Source organism: Aethalodelphis obliquidens, unplaced genomic scaffold, assembly GCF_003676395.1.
Source record: "Aethalodelphis obliquidens isolate GAN/ISIS:26980383/991018 unplaced genomic scaffold, ASM367639v1 scaffold14, whole genome shotgun sequence".
NCBI classification, from domain to species: Eukaryota; Metazoa; Chordata; class Mammalia; order Artiodactyla; family Delphinidae; genus Aethalodelphis; species Aethalodelphis obliquidens.
Genome location: NW_020837958.1, coordinates 28,764,531 through 28,780,920, shown reverse-complemented (window position 1 = coordinate 28,780,920; position 16,390 = coordinate 28,764,531). Strand labels below are relative to the sequence as shown.

At 35.8% G+C, this 16,390-nt stretch overlaps 1 long non-coding RNA gene across 1 annotated transcript; it reads right to left on the bottom strand.

The window, feature by feature from the left end:
* Nucleotides 1-2,105: 2,105 nt before the first annotated feature.
* LOC113625218 (uncharacterized) lies at nt 2,106-16,378 on the bottom strand. Its single transcript, XR_003434580.1, has 3 exons — nt 16,288-16,378; nt 12,610-12,673; nt 2,106-2,213 (listed from the first exon to the last, which is right to left on the bottom strand). It is a non-coding gene; the product is annotated as an uncharacterized LOC113625218 (long non-coding RNA).
* Nucleotides 16,379-16,390: the final 12 nt, after the last annotated feature.

Sequence of the window (16,390 nt, the reverse complement as noted above, 5' to 3'; positions counted from 1 at the left end):
TGGAGAGAATGAAAAGATACTGAATTGGTCATCAAGGGTGAAACTATGTAGGGCATTGTAGGCCATGTAAAGAATTTTGTCTTTATCTTGGGAACAATGGCAAAGCAATGAAGGGATGTACTGTTTATTCTCTATTTGCTCTGCCCCACCACGGACCCATTTTCCACTTGGAGCCCTGTTTGGCTGAAACCACAGACTGTGTCACCCGGGCTCCTTGTCAGATGGTTTTTGCTTATTATTTGGTCAGTAAGAAGCACCTGCAGGAGACTGGCAGGAAGAAAGAAAAGAAAGTCCGGGTACTTGTTCTCCATTCTCATCCTGCTATGGGGCCCCAATTTTAGTAGTGGTTGCACACCTAAACAATGCTTCCTGCCCAGCAAATCCTCCTGTAGGGCTCTGGGCTCCAATAACACTGTTTCATCTTTTGATACCTTCAGGCCTGAAGATGTTAATGGCATCCTCCTGTTGCTGGTCTCTGGGAGCCTCAGCATTTCTTATTGGTTTTCTTAACGCTGCCAGCAATCTGAAGGTAATCATTTCATTAAAGCCTTTTCCTCTGAGTGGAATTGTTTCATGGCAGAACCACAGTGAGTGAGATATTCAGTCCCTAAGGCCTGGTAAAAAATCTGTACAAAGTGACAACAAATATCTAGCAACCAAATAACCAGACTAACTTACTCCAGTCTTAGGATACTCCATGGAATTTTCTTTTGCCTCCTCATAGTGGCAAAAGGCATTGCAGCCTTCCTCTAGCCCCTATTCTGCATTTCCACTGATTACTTTTTCTTAGTAATTGGTCTTCTTAATTACTAAAAGATTCCTGGAGGACTGTAACCATTGCCACTCACACAAACAGGTTTCCTGCCATCCAAAGGAATTAGGGTAAATAAGACCTTCATAGTATAGCCATAAAAAAAAGTGGACTTGGGTCAGAGAGACCTGGATTTAGTTCTTTGCTCTGCCACTAAACAGTGGTATGCCCTTTGGCATGTTTTATAAACACTCTAAATCTCTGTTTGCTATGTAAAATGTTAATACTTATATTGCAGAATTCTTGTGAATATTAAGTAAAATAATGTGAAGGGACTGGTAGAGACGAGGCACTTAATAAGTGGTAGCTACTATTACTACTACATCTATTTAATATGGATAAAAAGGAAATGATGAGTTCCTAAAATTGACACATATTCAGGTTTTTAAAAAAACAGTATGGAAGAATATAAAATAAAAAATAAAAGCCCCCATTTCTTTCCCTCACTTCCCAATTCCACCTCTCAGAGTGCTGTTAAAAGCTGGATATGGGGACTTCTGTGATGGCACAGTGGTTAAGAATCTGCCTGTCAATGCAGGGAACATGGGTTTGAGCCCTGGTCTGGGAAGATCCCACATGCCGCGGAGCAACTAAGCCCGTGCACCACAACTACTGAGCCTGTGCTCTAGAGCCTGCAAGCCACAACTACTGAGCCCACGTGCCTAGAACCCGTGCTCTGCAACAAGAGAAGCCACCGCAATGAGAAGCCCCCGCACCGCCACGAAGAGTAGCCCCCGCTCGCCACAGCTGGAGAAAGCCCACGCACAGCAATGAAGACCCAACGCAGACCCACTCCAAAATAAATAAATAAATAAATTTATATTTTAAAAAAAGCTGGATATGTATCTTTATAGTCATTTCTATACATATACACTGCATATGGAGAATGAAGAAGACTAAATCACACATGTTGGGAAGGGGAACAATCAGCACACCTCCTTTCTGATTGAGATATTCTGAGAAGTGTGTGCATCACAACAATCCTACAAAATTCAGACACCACCCTAATATCAAAGCAGTTCACAAAAATGTAAAATTTTGAAAATAAAGTGAGCAAATTGTTATTTCTATTTCTCTGGCTGGAGAATCACTTGGACTAATTTAGGACAGGACGGTAAACACTTCTGATTCTTTTTTTTTTTTGCGGTACGTGGGCCTCTCACTGTTGTGGCCTCTCCCATTGTGGAGCACAGGCTCCAGACGCGCAGGCTCAGCAGCCATGGCTCACAGGCCCAGCCGCTCCGCGGCATGTGGGATCTTCACAGACCAGGGCACGAACCCATGTCCCCTGCATCGGCAGGCAGACTCTCAATCACTGTGCCACCAGGGAAGCCCACTTCTGATTCTTAATACCAACACTTCAGGGAGCTGAAGAAAATAAAAGGAGACTGTCCCAAGAGTACTGAGACAATAGGGAAAACACACTGTCAAGAATGGTTCTGATCATTCTACTCAGAACCTAGAGACTCAAGCATATCTTATCAGCCTATAGAAAATTTCCAATCGCTTACTACAGAAAAAGTAAAGCATCGACTTGCCACGAGTCAATACATATATTTAAGGCAATGTTTTTCAAAGTGTAGTCTGCAGACCACATCTGCATCATAATCATTCAGCATGCTGATAAAAAAGACACACCTCTAAATCAGAATCTCTGGAAAGAAGGCCCAGGGATCTCCCCTTTAACATATGCCCTAGATCCTTAAGCAGTCTAAAAGACTGCAAATGAATTCTTTAAGATAAATAAGAAATAGTAGGGGTGTAGCAAATACCACATACACATATACTTCTTTGAATGTTTAGAACAAAAAGAAAAATTCTCTCCCTTTTCCCCACCACTTTAATTCCTCCCTCTTCCATAGGATCATTAATCATATTTTATTATTTCTTTCTAGTCGATTATAAATCTATGCCTTCATTTCCACTTCTACTGCCATATGCCAAGTCCTTGTCATCTATAACTTGGATTACCTTTTCCTTCCTAATAACCTTTTCCTCTTCCAAGTCATTCTGTATACTGGATTGATGTTTGTAAAATCCCACTGTTACCATATCTTTCCTTTGTACAAAAGCTTTCAACAGCACACAAATGATTATAAAGTTCACGATGCTTAGACTGTCAGTCAAAGTCTCCCAAAATGTGACCCCATGCTAAATGTCCAGGCTTACTTCTCATTGCTCTCCCACACTAACCCTCCAAATCAGCCAAACTAGATTTATTGGCTTCCTGTGTATGACAAAGGCTGCTAGGTGATCACAAAATATCCTTCCTCAGCACAGTTAGACTACATTCCCCAGCCTCCTCTGCTGTTTGGAGTATGTAACTAACCACATAACTGATCCTAGCCAATGGAATGTAAGCAGAAGTGATAAAGCCCATTTCTAGGATAAAACTTTAATTTCTAGATATACTGTTCCACATTCTCCCCTTCTGCCTGATCTAAGGAATGGTTGAGCCACAAAAGAGCCTAGATTCCTGAATCACTACATGAAAGAAAGCCACTCACCAACCAGGACCAACCAGACCAGGACTTAGACTGTTTTATGAAAAATCAATTTCTATTGTGGTTGAGATATTGGGCATTTTTGGAAATAAGGGCAGTTACTCATAACCCCCTGGAAAGGAAGAATCTACATAATACAGGATTAATTAGCTAAGGGAAGTAAGGAAGAGGAAGGAATCAAAGATGGTAGAGAGAAAAGCAGGCAAAGGGGCAGAACTCTTTTGTTCTAGACTTCAGAGGAATGTGTGAGTGTGTGTGCTATTTGTTACACAGCCTAGCCTACCCTCATTAATACAGTATCCAAACATACCTGTTGATTCGTACATATGATCTTTGGCTCATAGAATCTCCTTACTAGAAAATTCTTTCTAACATACTCAATCTCAGCTCAAGTCCCTTTCCTCCTTAACTTCTTCAACCACTCAAGCTCACAGATCTCTACTTCTATTGAACTTCTACAATGCATACGGTGCTATACCATTTATTACACATTTAACCCATATTATCTTGCATTTTTTTGAGTTAAGGATGTAATTTTTAAAACATATTTTTCAGGCTTCCCTGGTGGTGCAGTGGTTGAGAGTCCACCTGCTGATGCAGGGGACACGGGTTCATGCCCCGGTCCGGGAAGATCCCACATGCCGCGGAGCGGCAGGGCCCATGAGCCATGGCCGCTGGGCCTGTGTGTCCAGAGCCTGTGCTCCGCAGCGGGAGGGGCCACAGCAGTGAGAGGCCCATTACCGCAAAAAAAAAAAAAAAAAAAAAAAATATTTTTCATTGAAGTACCATTGATGTACAATATTATATAAATTACAGATGTACTATATAGTGATTCACAATTTTTAAAGATTATACTCCATTTATAGTTATTATAAAATATTGGCTATATCCCCTGTGTTGTACAATGTATCTTTGTAGCTTATTTTATGTAGAACTTGATTCTACCTCTTAATCCCCTACCCTGTATTGCCCCTCCTGCTTCCCTCTCCCCACTGGTAACCACTAGTTTGTTCTCTATATCTGTGAGTCTGTTTTTTTTTGTTGTTATATTCACTAGTTTGTTGTATTTTTTAGATTCCACATATAAGTGATATCATAAAGTATTTGTCTTTCTCTGTCTGACTTATTTCACTTAGCATAATACCCTGACTCCATCAACATTGTTGCAAATGGCAAAGTTTCATTCTTTTTTATGGCTGAGTATTATACCATTGTGTGTGTGTATGTGTGTATAATATATCACATCTTCTTTATCCATTCATCTGCTGATGGACACTTAGCTTGCTTCCATATCTTGGCAATTGTAAATAATGCTGCTATGAACATTGGGATGCATGTATTTTTTCAAATTAGTGTTTTTGGGTTTTTTTGATATTCCCAGGAGTGGAAATTGCTGGGTCATATGGTAGTTCTATTTTTAGTTTTTTGAGAAACCTCTATACTGTTTTCCACACTGGCTGCACTAATTCACATTCCCACAACAGTGTACAAGGGTTCCCATTGCTCCACATCCTCGCCAACATTTGTTATTTGTGTTCTTTTTGATGATAGCCATTCTGACAGGTGTGAGGCAATAGCTCACTGTGGTTTTGATGTGCATTTCCCTGATGATAAGTGATGTTAAGAATCTTTTTATGTGCCTGTTGACCATCTGCATGTCCTCTTTGGAAAAACATCTATTCAGGTCTTCTGTACATTTTTAAATTGGGTTGTTTGTTTTTTTTAATGTTGAGTTGTATGAGCTGTTTATACATTTTGAATATTAACCTCTTATCAGTCATATCACTTGCAAATATTTTCTCCCATTCAGTAGGTTATCTTTTCATTTTAATAAAGGTCATATATGACAAACCTACCACTAACATCATACTCAACAGTGAAAAGCTGAAAGCATTTCCTCTATGATGAGGAAGAAGACAAGGATGCCCACTCTCACCACTTTTATTCAACATAGTATTGGAAATCCTAGCCACAGCAATCATACAATAAAAAGAAATAAAAGGAATCCAAATCGGAAAGGAAGAAGTAAAACTGTCACTGTTTGCAGATAACATGATACTATACATAGAAAATTCTAAAGGCACCACCAGAAAACTACTAGAACTCATCAGTGAATTTGATAAAGTTGAAGGATACAAAATTAATACACCAAAATCTGTTGTATTTCTATATGCTAACAATGAACTATCAGAGAAATTAAGAAAAGAATCCCATTTATCATCACACCAAAAAAAGTAGGATACCTAGGAATAAACCTACCTAAGGAGATAAAAGACCTGTACTCGGAAAACTATGAGATACTGATGAAAGAAACTGAAGACAACAGAAACAGATGGAAAGATACATTGTGTTTCTGGATTGGAAGAATTAATATTGTTAAAATGCCCATACTTCCCAAGGCAATCTACAGATTTGATGCAATCCCTATCAAAATACCAATGGCATTTTTCACAGAACTGGAACAAATAATCTTAAAATTTGTATGAAAACACAAAATGTCCCAAATAGCCAAAACAATATTGAGAAAGAACAGAACTGAAGGAATCATGCTCCCTGGCTTCAGACTATACTACAAAACTACAGTAATCAAAAGAGTATGGTATGGGCACAAAAACAGACACAGATCAATGGAACAGAATGCAGAGCCCAGAAATAAACCCATACACTTATGGTCAATTAATCTATGACAAGGAGGCAAGAAAATACAATAGAGAAAAGACAGTCTTTTAAATAAGTGGTGCTGGGAAAACTGAGCAGCTACATGTCAAAGAATATTAGATCATTCTCTAACACCATATAAAAAAGTAAACTCAAAAAGGGTTAAAGACCTAAATGTAAGACTGGATACTATAAAACTCCTAGAAGAAAACATAGGCAGGCCACTCTGACATAAATCATAGCAATATTTTCTTGGATCTGTCTCCTAAAGCAAAGGAAACAAAAGCAAAAATAAACAAACAGGGGCTTCCCTGATGGCGCAGTGGTTGAGAGTCCGCCTGCCGATGCAGGGGACATGGGTTTGTGCCCCGGTCCGGGAAGATCCCACATGCCGTGGAGGGGCTGGGCCCGTGAGCCATGGCCACTGAGGCTGTGCGTCCGGAGCCTGTGCTCCGCAATGGGAGAGGCCACAGCAGTGAGAGGCCCGCGTACCCCCAAAAAAATAAAAACAGGACCTAATTAAAATTATCTTCCAGTTTTAAGCTTTTCATGTAAAAATACCTTTTTCCTATTCATATTACAAACTCATTAATGACAGGAATTGTTCTTCAAAGACCTGAACATTTCCCAGAGTTTTTATATCCAGCTGAGCATTAGCGCTTAATAAATATATGTTGAATAGACCTAACTGATTTGCCTTGAAGAAAATAACAGAAAAATATTCTAAGGAGAAGTTGCCCTAAATCATTATTAGAACAAGGTAGGAGTATACACAAACTTAAAAATAAAATAAAATACAAACATAAATATATAATATACATATACTTCCAAAAGGAAGTCTAGTTTGATCTGAATTTCTCTGTCCCAACCAACCCATGGTCTTTCCTTAGCATATGAGAATTCAAGGGATTTCCCCTAAACTAATAAATACTGGGAGTTCTCTGGACTGACAGCACTAGCCCCAAGCCCAAAAATAATCCATTTGACCAAAGCAGATATCAACTTACATGCCTGTGATAGAATGATATACAGTAGGAAATCTGGATTATAGGTTATACCTATAATGCCCCTTGACTACTACAGAAATCAAGACCATTTGAGCACCTAGATTAGTGCTGTACAATAGAAATTTCTGCCATGATGGAAATGTTCTATATCTGTCTAGCCACTAGCCACTTGTGACTATTGAGAATTTGAAACATGGTTAAGTGAGACTAAGAAACTAAATTCTGAATTTTATTTAATATTTGTTAATTTAAATAGAAATCTAAATAGCCAAATGTGGTCAGTGGCAACCAAATTGGATAGCATATACCTAGATGCTTTGATTTCCTTGAAAAAATTTTTGATATTTTTATAAACTTGATTGTGATTTTTCTAACTTTGTATACTATTATTCACTTTCAATTAATTACTCATTATGCTGTAGCTTTTAGTGTGAAGTTTACTTTAAAAACACAGCATTCCTCCAAAAACTAACCAACTAAAACTGAGACCTAGAGAGTTACTTCCCTAATGTAGAGCAAAGACAAAAACCTCTGTCTTCTATTACAATTTCAGAGCACTTCAAACTATATCATACTATGTTATCATCTCCTACATTATAAATTCAAAATAGAGAATAAACTTTTCAGATGTGACATATATTTTTTTCCCTATTATTGACTTTAAAACACACTTATCTAGTTCCTGGAGTTAGTCTAAATTTAAATATTTAAAGAATTTAATTATTTTAAAGTGTTTATGAAATGAAAATATTTTATTAATAATTTAAGAAAATTCACAAATGATTTACAAACTAATAAAAGAATTGATGGATTATCTGTCTAATTGTATTTTTTATTATAAAACATCAATTACGTATGCTAATGTTCATGCAATTTTGCTAGCCACTATACATATTTAAAACAAACTCCCAAATTCTTATCAGCTAATACTTTATATTCTAAAGAAAAGCTTCCATGTATTTTTCAAAAACACTATGCTGGTGTTTATTAGAAGAGATAATTTCTCTGAAGTGCTTTAACCCTTCTATGAAATACAGCCTATATCCCTGTACCAGCAATTAATGAGTATGCTACTTGAGGAAAACACATTGACTATGTAAATTGTTAAATTTACTCTATATGACTTTCTGAGTCAGACCATTGGAAAACACTTCTACAAACATCAGAACCTTCCTCTTACAGACCTTTTCCCAGTCCAAGGACACTGGCTAGCTCTGAAGTTCAATCACTTTTTTCCACTAGTATCCTTCATTCCCTCTAGGCATGGAGAATTTGGAAGATTCCCTATTCCAAGCCCACTGGCCAGCCTTCTTGTTTTCCTGAGTCCCCAATCTTCTGAAGGTGTTTGATGTCCCAGACACCTTCAGAAAGCCTGTGTTGTACTGTAATATTTTATGAACAAGGAAAGAAAAATCCTAAATATTGGATTTTACATCTCAACTGAAACAGTCCATGTCAAAGAAACTACCTATGCAATAAACATATATATAAAATTTTTCTCCATACATCTGTTTAAGGAATAGGTTTCCCTTGAATGTTTAGCAAATAAATAAATAATAAATAAAACAATTATTATAAGGTCACAAGTGGCATGAAATTTGAATTTACTTTCCTGCAGCATTAAAAATATACCTTATTTGCTTATACTTTAATAAGTTACAGAGTGTGTCCATAGAATGTGTTACTACATGATCAAATCACACTGATCAGTGTAATATAATACATGGAAAATATATAGTTCACAAATATGGATTAATGACCATGAGGGTGTCACAAAATATTTCATATGTTAATGTTAAATGATTAAACTATACTTGTAAGCTGGTCATTGTAAGATTCTCTGAACACATGGTAATGAAACATTTAATTATTTTATAACTGCCAGAAACATTCTTTTAAATCGTTTGATTAAAAAAATGACTAGTGAATATTTTTTATGAAAAAAATTATTCAAGATAGAAAGAGACCTCTGTGCCTGGTTCCAGCCCAGAGGAATTTTTAACTACAAAGACTTATTTAAATTACGAAGGCCTTTTTCACTTTTGAGTTTCTCAAAGTGTTTCATAATAATATAAACTAGAAATATAAGCTGGAAAGTAGAGGAGAATGCTAATGCTAATGCTAATGCTAAATTATGAAGGGCTTTTTCACTTTTGAGTTTCTCAAAGTGTTTCATAATAATATAAACTAGAAGTATAAGCTGGAAAGTAGAGGAGAATGCTAATGGAAAGCTTGAGTGTTATAAAATAAACTTGATATATGTTTGGCTTTTACTTCTCCCCCCATCAAAAACAAACTTACTTTAAAAAATGTATTTGTGTTTAGTTGTTTATTTCATCTTTTTTATAACGTGTTCAAACCTGATAGCTTATGCTTTAAAATTTTACCCATGGAGCATCACTTGTGAATTATAACACAGAGGAATTTTTATTTTGCTCAAAAGTATCACTCTGTGATACACCTTGCAAATAGCTGTCATATAACTATACTTTTTCTGTTTTTCTCTCACCAGCAGGTACTCAGTAAACACTTGTTGAATGAATGAATAAATCTCAATGAAGTGCCTTAACTTCTCTTGCCAATTATAGAACTTCCACTTTAACCTCTCACCTTTAAACAGCTCCATGTCAAACAAACAAGTCTAATTTGCTATGGAAGGAACCATCAATTTTACTCAGATTGAAAGGAAATAAACAGGTTGCAATACTGGAGAATAGGAAGAGAAGATCCCAGAATCTCAGATAACCTACAATCTATATGTATCCTTAAATTCCTACCACTTGAAAAGGTAAAATAAGAGAAATCTTATAAGCATGAGTGCTTGGATAATAAAGAATTCATTAAAACTCTGACTCTAATCCAACTAATATCTTCAATTTTACATGGATAGAAAAAGGGGGTAACATTTAGATAACATTACATTGTTTAAAAGTACAACTCTGTGACCCAAACTGATCACCTAACTTCAATAAACTAAATTCGGCCCCTTATTTCTATAGATAAGGCTCAGAGATAGCATGTTCTTTGTTTTTCTAAAATTATAAGCTTTAAATTGTTTTAAATTAAACCAATGAAACATTTTATTCTTTTTGATAAATTATTTAGCTGTTTTAAAATACTTTTTCTATTCTTTCAATTTATAACATACCATTATAAAACCATTTTTTTCCTACTATACCTGGGTGACCATAATTAATTATTCCAGGCAAAAATCCTCCTATCTGTGCATTGATTCTTTTTTTTTTTTTTTTTTTTTGCGGTACGCAGGCCTCTCACTGTTGTGGCCTCTCCCGCTGCGGAGCACAGGCTCCGGACGCGCAGGCTCAGCGGCCATGGCTCACGGGCCCAGCCGCTCCGCATCATGTGGGACCTTCGCGGACCGGAGCATGAACCTGTATCCCCTGCATCGGCAGGCAGACTCTCAACCGCTGCGCCACCAAGGGAAGCCCTGTGCATTGATTCTTTGTCAACCTCACTGTCATTCCTTTTTCCACATTACTGGTTTATTTTGCTTCTGGGTTTTTTTAGTTTCAGAAAGACAAAATACACATTGGTGAACAAATGTATCTTTCCATAGACTATTACCACTTAAAAAAAACAAAATAATTCAATAAAAGATGGTTCTTCGTGTTTACATCCCAGTTCCTTACTCTTTCTCAGTACTGCAAAATAAATGCTAAATGAAATCCTTAATTTGGAATTTCAGTTTAAACACTCACAAATTGCACAAAGTCAGTGTTTTACTTAAAGTAAGTCACTTTTTCCATTTTTTGTTTCTGCCCTAACAAACGAGATATAGTTAATTTTAAATGTAAAACGTTGTGCACTATGCAAATCATGTCTGTGTGTCTAAGAAAATAACAAACTTAATGAGGAATGTCAAAAAAAATCAGAACCCATTAGTTTAAAGATACATAGGAGCAGCCAAAGATGACAAACACGCATAAAATTCAAAACAGTGGGAAAAGGGAATAGGCACTGAAACACATAAATCAGTGTTTTGAATTCTTTTTCTCTGTGGGTATAATTGTACCTTAGTTTCTTATAATGATTTATTGAGGTAAATATTCTGTATGGTTTAACAGCTACAGCTTCAAAGTGTCAGGCACAGGCTCTCCTTTATTCATGAGGCAGCTGAGTATTGGGATGTGAATTCACTTCTGTATTCTGGGACTTGGCAAAGTTTGTTTTTAAGGTCCTTATAAAGAATTCATGTTGATGCAGTCTATTCAAATGTGAAAAACACTGTGCTATAATGAGTGAAATAGAAAATCTTTACAGTAATTCTGGAGAAAAAAGTAAATAAATTGAAATAAGCCACACAGAATTACTTTCAGCAAAGTAAAAAACGCCCCTGAGTTCATTTCAACCATTTTTTCAGGTTTAGGGATGTCTATAAACCCCATCATTGGATGGGCTACTAACCTGGATACTAAATCTAATATCATACAAAAAGAAAATGGTCAGAGAGAAATACATTTAAGTCTCAGTTTGTAATATTCACCTAAGGAAGTCTTGAGGGTTGATTTTCAATTTGCACATGCTATTGCTCTGGGATTAAGGTCTAAACAACAGAAACCAGTAATAACAGTTGCACAACAGATTATTAAAGTTACCATATAGCAACTTTATAGTTTGGAGGGGGAAATGAATAATTTACCAAATATATTTCTTTTGAAAGCATCATGCCAAAAGAAGTTACACATGGATATTTAAGGCACAGAGCCCTATCTTGGAACTCACTGATCTTATGCTTGTCTATGCCAAGATTTTGGCAGGAAATTCAGATTTTTGCCAAGAAATACATGTGCCTTAGATGTATAAGTTCAGCGTGCAGTGGAAATTCAACCTTCCTGGACAGTGGTTCTCTGGTACATGCATACTCCTACCCAAAGTGGCTTTATGATTCCCCACAAGATTGTTTCCCAGTTTAGGGGTTTAGATGTTAACTAAAAGAAAATTTTAAAAAACTTTTTTTTGTAATGAGATTCTCTCATTTCCAGTTAATATAAACTAGGCTTTCAAATGTTGTTCAATTGAGAGAGCATTTCACATTATTCGAGAGAGATGACACTAAAAAGTGGCTTTTCTTTTTCACAATTTTTCCTTTAAAATTAAGAATTACCTAAAAATTCTGCCTGCTAAAAGCCACTCATTAAATTATAAACTTTTTAGTTATCCTCACAGAGTCTAACATAGCCATGCCTGGGGTAGATGATCAGTAAATAAGGACTTAAATCAGATAGTAGCTTATTAGTTTAAAATGGCTCTAAAAAAGTGTTACTTTTCAAATGACATCGTTTTTTTCCCAGAATAACTTTTTCACCCAAAAACACACTAAATAAATATACCATAAAACGTGATATTTTGATATTACACTTTCAGGCAAAAACACTCACTAATTTACCGAACTTAACAATTTCTAGTCAGACAATATCATCTGGAAAATTCTGCATTTTGTACCATGACCCAAAATGTTCTGCCTTGCTAATGAACAATGAAGATGTAGCATCTTGTAAAACTCTAAAAGTGTGCCATATGTTCATATTAAATTCATGTGAAGACAAGATAATTATGAGCCCCTAAAAGGCTAAAAAGTTGATGGGGAAATGGTACAGAAAGAACATACCTTCCAAAGAATGAATACCTCCTCTTCCACCAGCCACCATCCATTATCCATTCTTCTTCTCCTCCTTCAACAAATACAATAAAATTTTATTATTTTATAGTTTATGTGTAATCTACATTTATTTGCTTTCAAATGTTATCTATCATTTATACAAACTTGCTTTCATTGTTCCTCAAATAATATATTTTTCTATCTGTAAAGAGCCTGGGTATCTTGGGTTGGGATAATACATATCATAATTTTTACCATTAAAATTAATGGAAATATTTTTTATTTTATGGGTTTTCACTAAACAGCAGAATTTTCAGAAACAAATTAACATCTTTAAGCAAGGGATAGGTATACTGTATTTAAATTTTCAAAAGGCATCACACACCTAGAGAAGAAAGAAATTAGTATCAACTGAGCATCCCAGATTTATCAGGCATAACTCCAGGTAAAGACATGTTAGTTCATCATGTACTTTACAAGAGCTGTGTGAGAGAAGTATTGTTATTCCCCTTTCCGAAGAAAATTGAGACTCTGTAATATGAAATGAAGTGTTCAAGTTCACACAGATAGAAAGTAGCAGGGCCAGAATTCAAATCAAATGTTGCCAAATCCAGTGGTCATTTCTCTGTGCTCATCTTACTTGCATTTCTCATCAGCATTCAACACAATCAACACCTCCTTCCTTCTTGAAACACTGACCTCTTCACCTATGAATACCATACTCTCCTGGTTTATTTCATCCTCGCTAGCCACTACCTCTTAGTCTCCACTGTTGAATCTACCTCTTCTACCTGACTTGTAAGTTCTAGAGTTCCTCAGACCCAGGCCAAAGTCCCCTGAGACTTGTCTCTTTTCTTGGAATAGTACACCCATTCCCATGGATTTAAATACTATCCTTATGCTGATGACTTCCACATATGTATCTCTAGCCCTGACTTATATGAATTTCATATTTGAATATTTAATTACCTACTCTGTTTCTTGACATCATCACCTAAACATGTCAAAGACACTGAAAACTTATTGTGTCCAACAAAGAAATCGAAAAAGAAATCATGATACCTACTCACCCAAATCAGTTCATCTTCCCCCATCTGAGTAAAGAGAAATTCTGTCTACCAATTGTGTTCAAGTCAGAAACTTAAGAATCATCTTTTATTCCTTCCTTTCCATCATCCCCAATGTCCAATTCATCAGAAAGTTCTGCTGCTTCTAATTCTAAAATATATCTTAAATTTTTCTACATCTCTCTATCTCCACCATACCACCTTAACTCAGGTCCTCATTATTTCTCAACTGGACTGTGCAAAAGCTTCACTTCTACTCAAACCTCCTTTAATCCATTCTTTATATTGTAATAAGAGTTAGTTTCTTAAAACATCAAATCAATCACTCTTCTGCTAAAATCCCTGCAAAGGCTTACCATGGCACTTAGGATAAAATCCAAACTCCATAGCATGATCTACAAAACCCTGCCTATCCTTCCAACCTCATCTTATGCCATTCTCCTATCTTTTCACTACACTCTAATTCACAATGCTCTTCTTTCAGCACCCAGAACACACTAGGTTCTTCCCAGCCTCAAGGCCTTTTCAGATGCTGTTCCCTCTACCTAAAACACTTCCCTATTAATTCTAGCTCCTTTTCCTCCTTAGTCACAACCTCAAAGAAACAGTCCCAAACCACACTGTCAAGAATCCCTTGTTTGTTTCCTTATGGTACTTATTAAATTTTGTAATTGTTTTATGTACTTGTCTTTTTGTTGTCTACCAGAACAGAACATAAGCTCTATAAAGGTAGAGACTAATTAGTTGATTGATTTATATTGTTTATTAGTATTTCCAGTGCCTGGCACAATATAGCTCTCAATAAATACTTGCTGAATGAATGAAAACCAAATATGCCTGATTCTAAAACCAATATTCTTTTCACTATATCATGCTGCCACCTTAATGGATCTTAGAAATTATCTAGTCCAAACTTCTCTTTTTACACAAGTAAAAACTGAGATCCAGAAAGATAATTTATTTACCCAAGATCACACCATAATAAGTGACAGAACCACAATAACTCCAGGCTTTCTTACTTCTGATTCAGGCTTTTTCTTCTAGACCACATTGCTTTATGCTGATAGCCCCATCCAAAAATATGACTAAGAAGTTTTCCACAAAGTGGCCAAAAATATCACTAAAAACTTTTGCAACCATTTACAAAATCAGATAATACAAGAAAGGAACAGATATACATCTATATATTTGTACATACACATACGTATATGAAATAGTGGAACACAAAGCATTGATTGTCAAAATCTTTTACATAATTGTTTTTGTTTTTAAAGAAAGTTTTGAAAATATAGACAAATGGTTCTCTATTTTACATTACATATATCATTTACTTCACAATATAAACAAAAAGTTTTATTTCATATGGATAATACATCTAGAATAAACTTTCTTAGGGAATCATACTTTGTCCCTAAAAATTTACTGTAAGTTTTCCCAATAGCCAGTAACTCTCTAAAATTCATGCAAAACATAAAATTCATGTAATTTTGAAACTAAACAAGAAACTAAGCAAAATATCCACAGTTAGTAATAACCACAGGTAAAAGAAGAAACAATCAAACCCAGGAATCCTATACTGCCTACTTCTGGCATCTAATTTCTGGTTTGTAAAGCATTTAGCCATAAGTCTACCTACTCAGTTCATGAATCAATGCAGTCGACACTGTCACAACTACATACTACCTCCAGCTCCTTCCACTCCTCCAGAATCCAAATCAAATAGCTACTAAACCATCTCAAGCTGCAATTGTCACCTGGTGACTAATGGAGAAAACTTTGATCCAACTTTTCTCACCAACAACTTTTACTTCCCTACTAAACACAGAGTATCAATACTCATTATTCTGTCTACTTGTGTATATATATTTAAATTTCCATGATAAAAATTTAGAAAAATTAAGCTCTATCATTAACCATTTAGTCCTTAAAAACAGCTTTGTCATCATCTACCTCCTTCCTCATCTTCTAAAGAATTCTACATAATTTTTCAAAAGTATTAAAAACTATAAAATACAAATCTTTTACTTTTAGCATATAATAGTATTTATTACTGCAAATGATAAATATTTCAGCTATATTACAGTTCAGATAGATTTATGTAGGCTATCCTAGTGAACATTATTTATAGCATTGTTCTCAAAAACAAAAAATCTGCTTCTATGGAAATTTTGTTTGAGTTCCAACTTCCCTAAAGTTACTATGCTAAACTTTCAAAGTTTGTTTTAGTCCATTTGGACTGCTATAACAAAAATACCATAGACTCGGTGACTTAAAAAACAAACATTTATTTCTACCAGTTCTGGAGGTTGGGAAGTCCAAGATCAAGGCCCCGGCAGATTGGTGTCTGGTGAGAACCCACTTCCTAGTTCATAGATGGCTGTATTTTTGCTGTGTCCTCACATGGTGGAAGGGTCAAGGGAGCTCTGCCCTCATAACCTAATCATCTCCCAAAGGCCCTACCTCCAAATACCATCACATTGGGGATTAGGTTTCAGCATATGAATTTGGGGGGACATAAACATTCAGTTTACAGCAAAGTCATTTTCATATAGTCAGTCATGTCTATTGTTTTTCCCTCATTAAAATTTCAGTTATTATATAACCTTTGTTATTTACCTACCAATTGCTCTGAATGTTGTGTCTCTTAGTTTTTTTTTTTTTTTGGCTGCGTTGGGTCTTTGTTGCTGCACTTGGGCTTTCTCTAGTTGCTGCGAGTGGGGGCT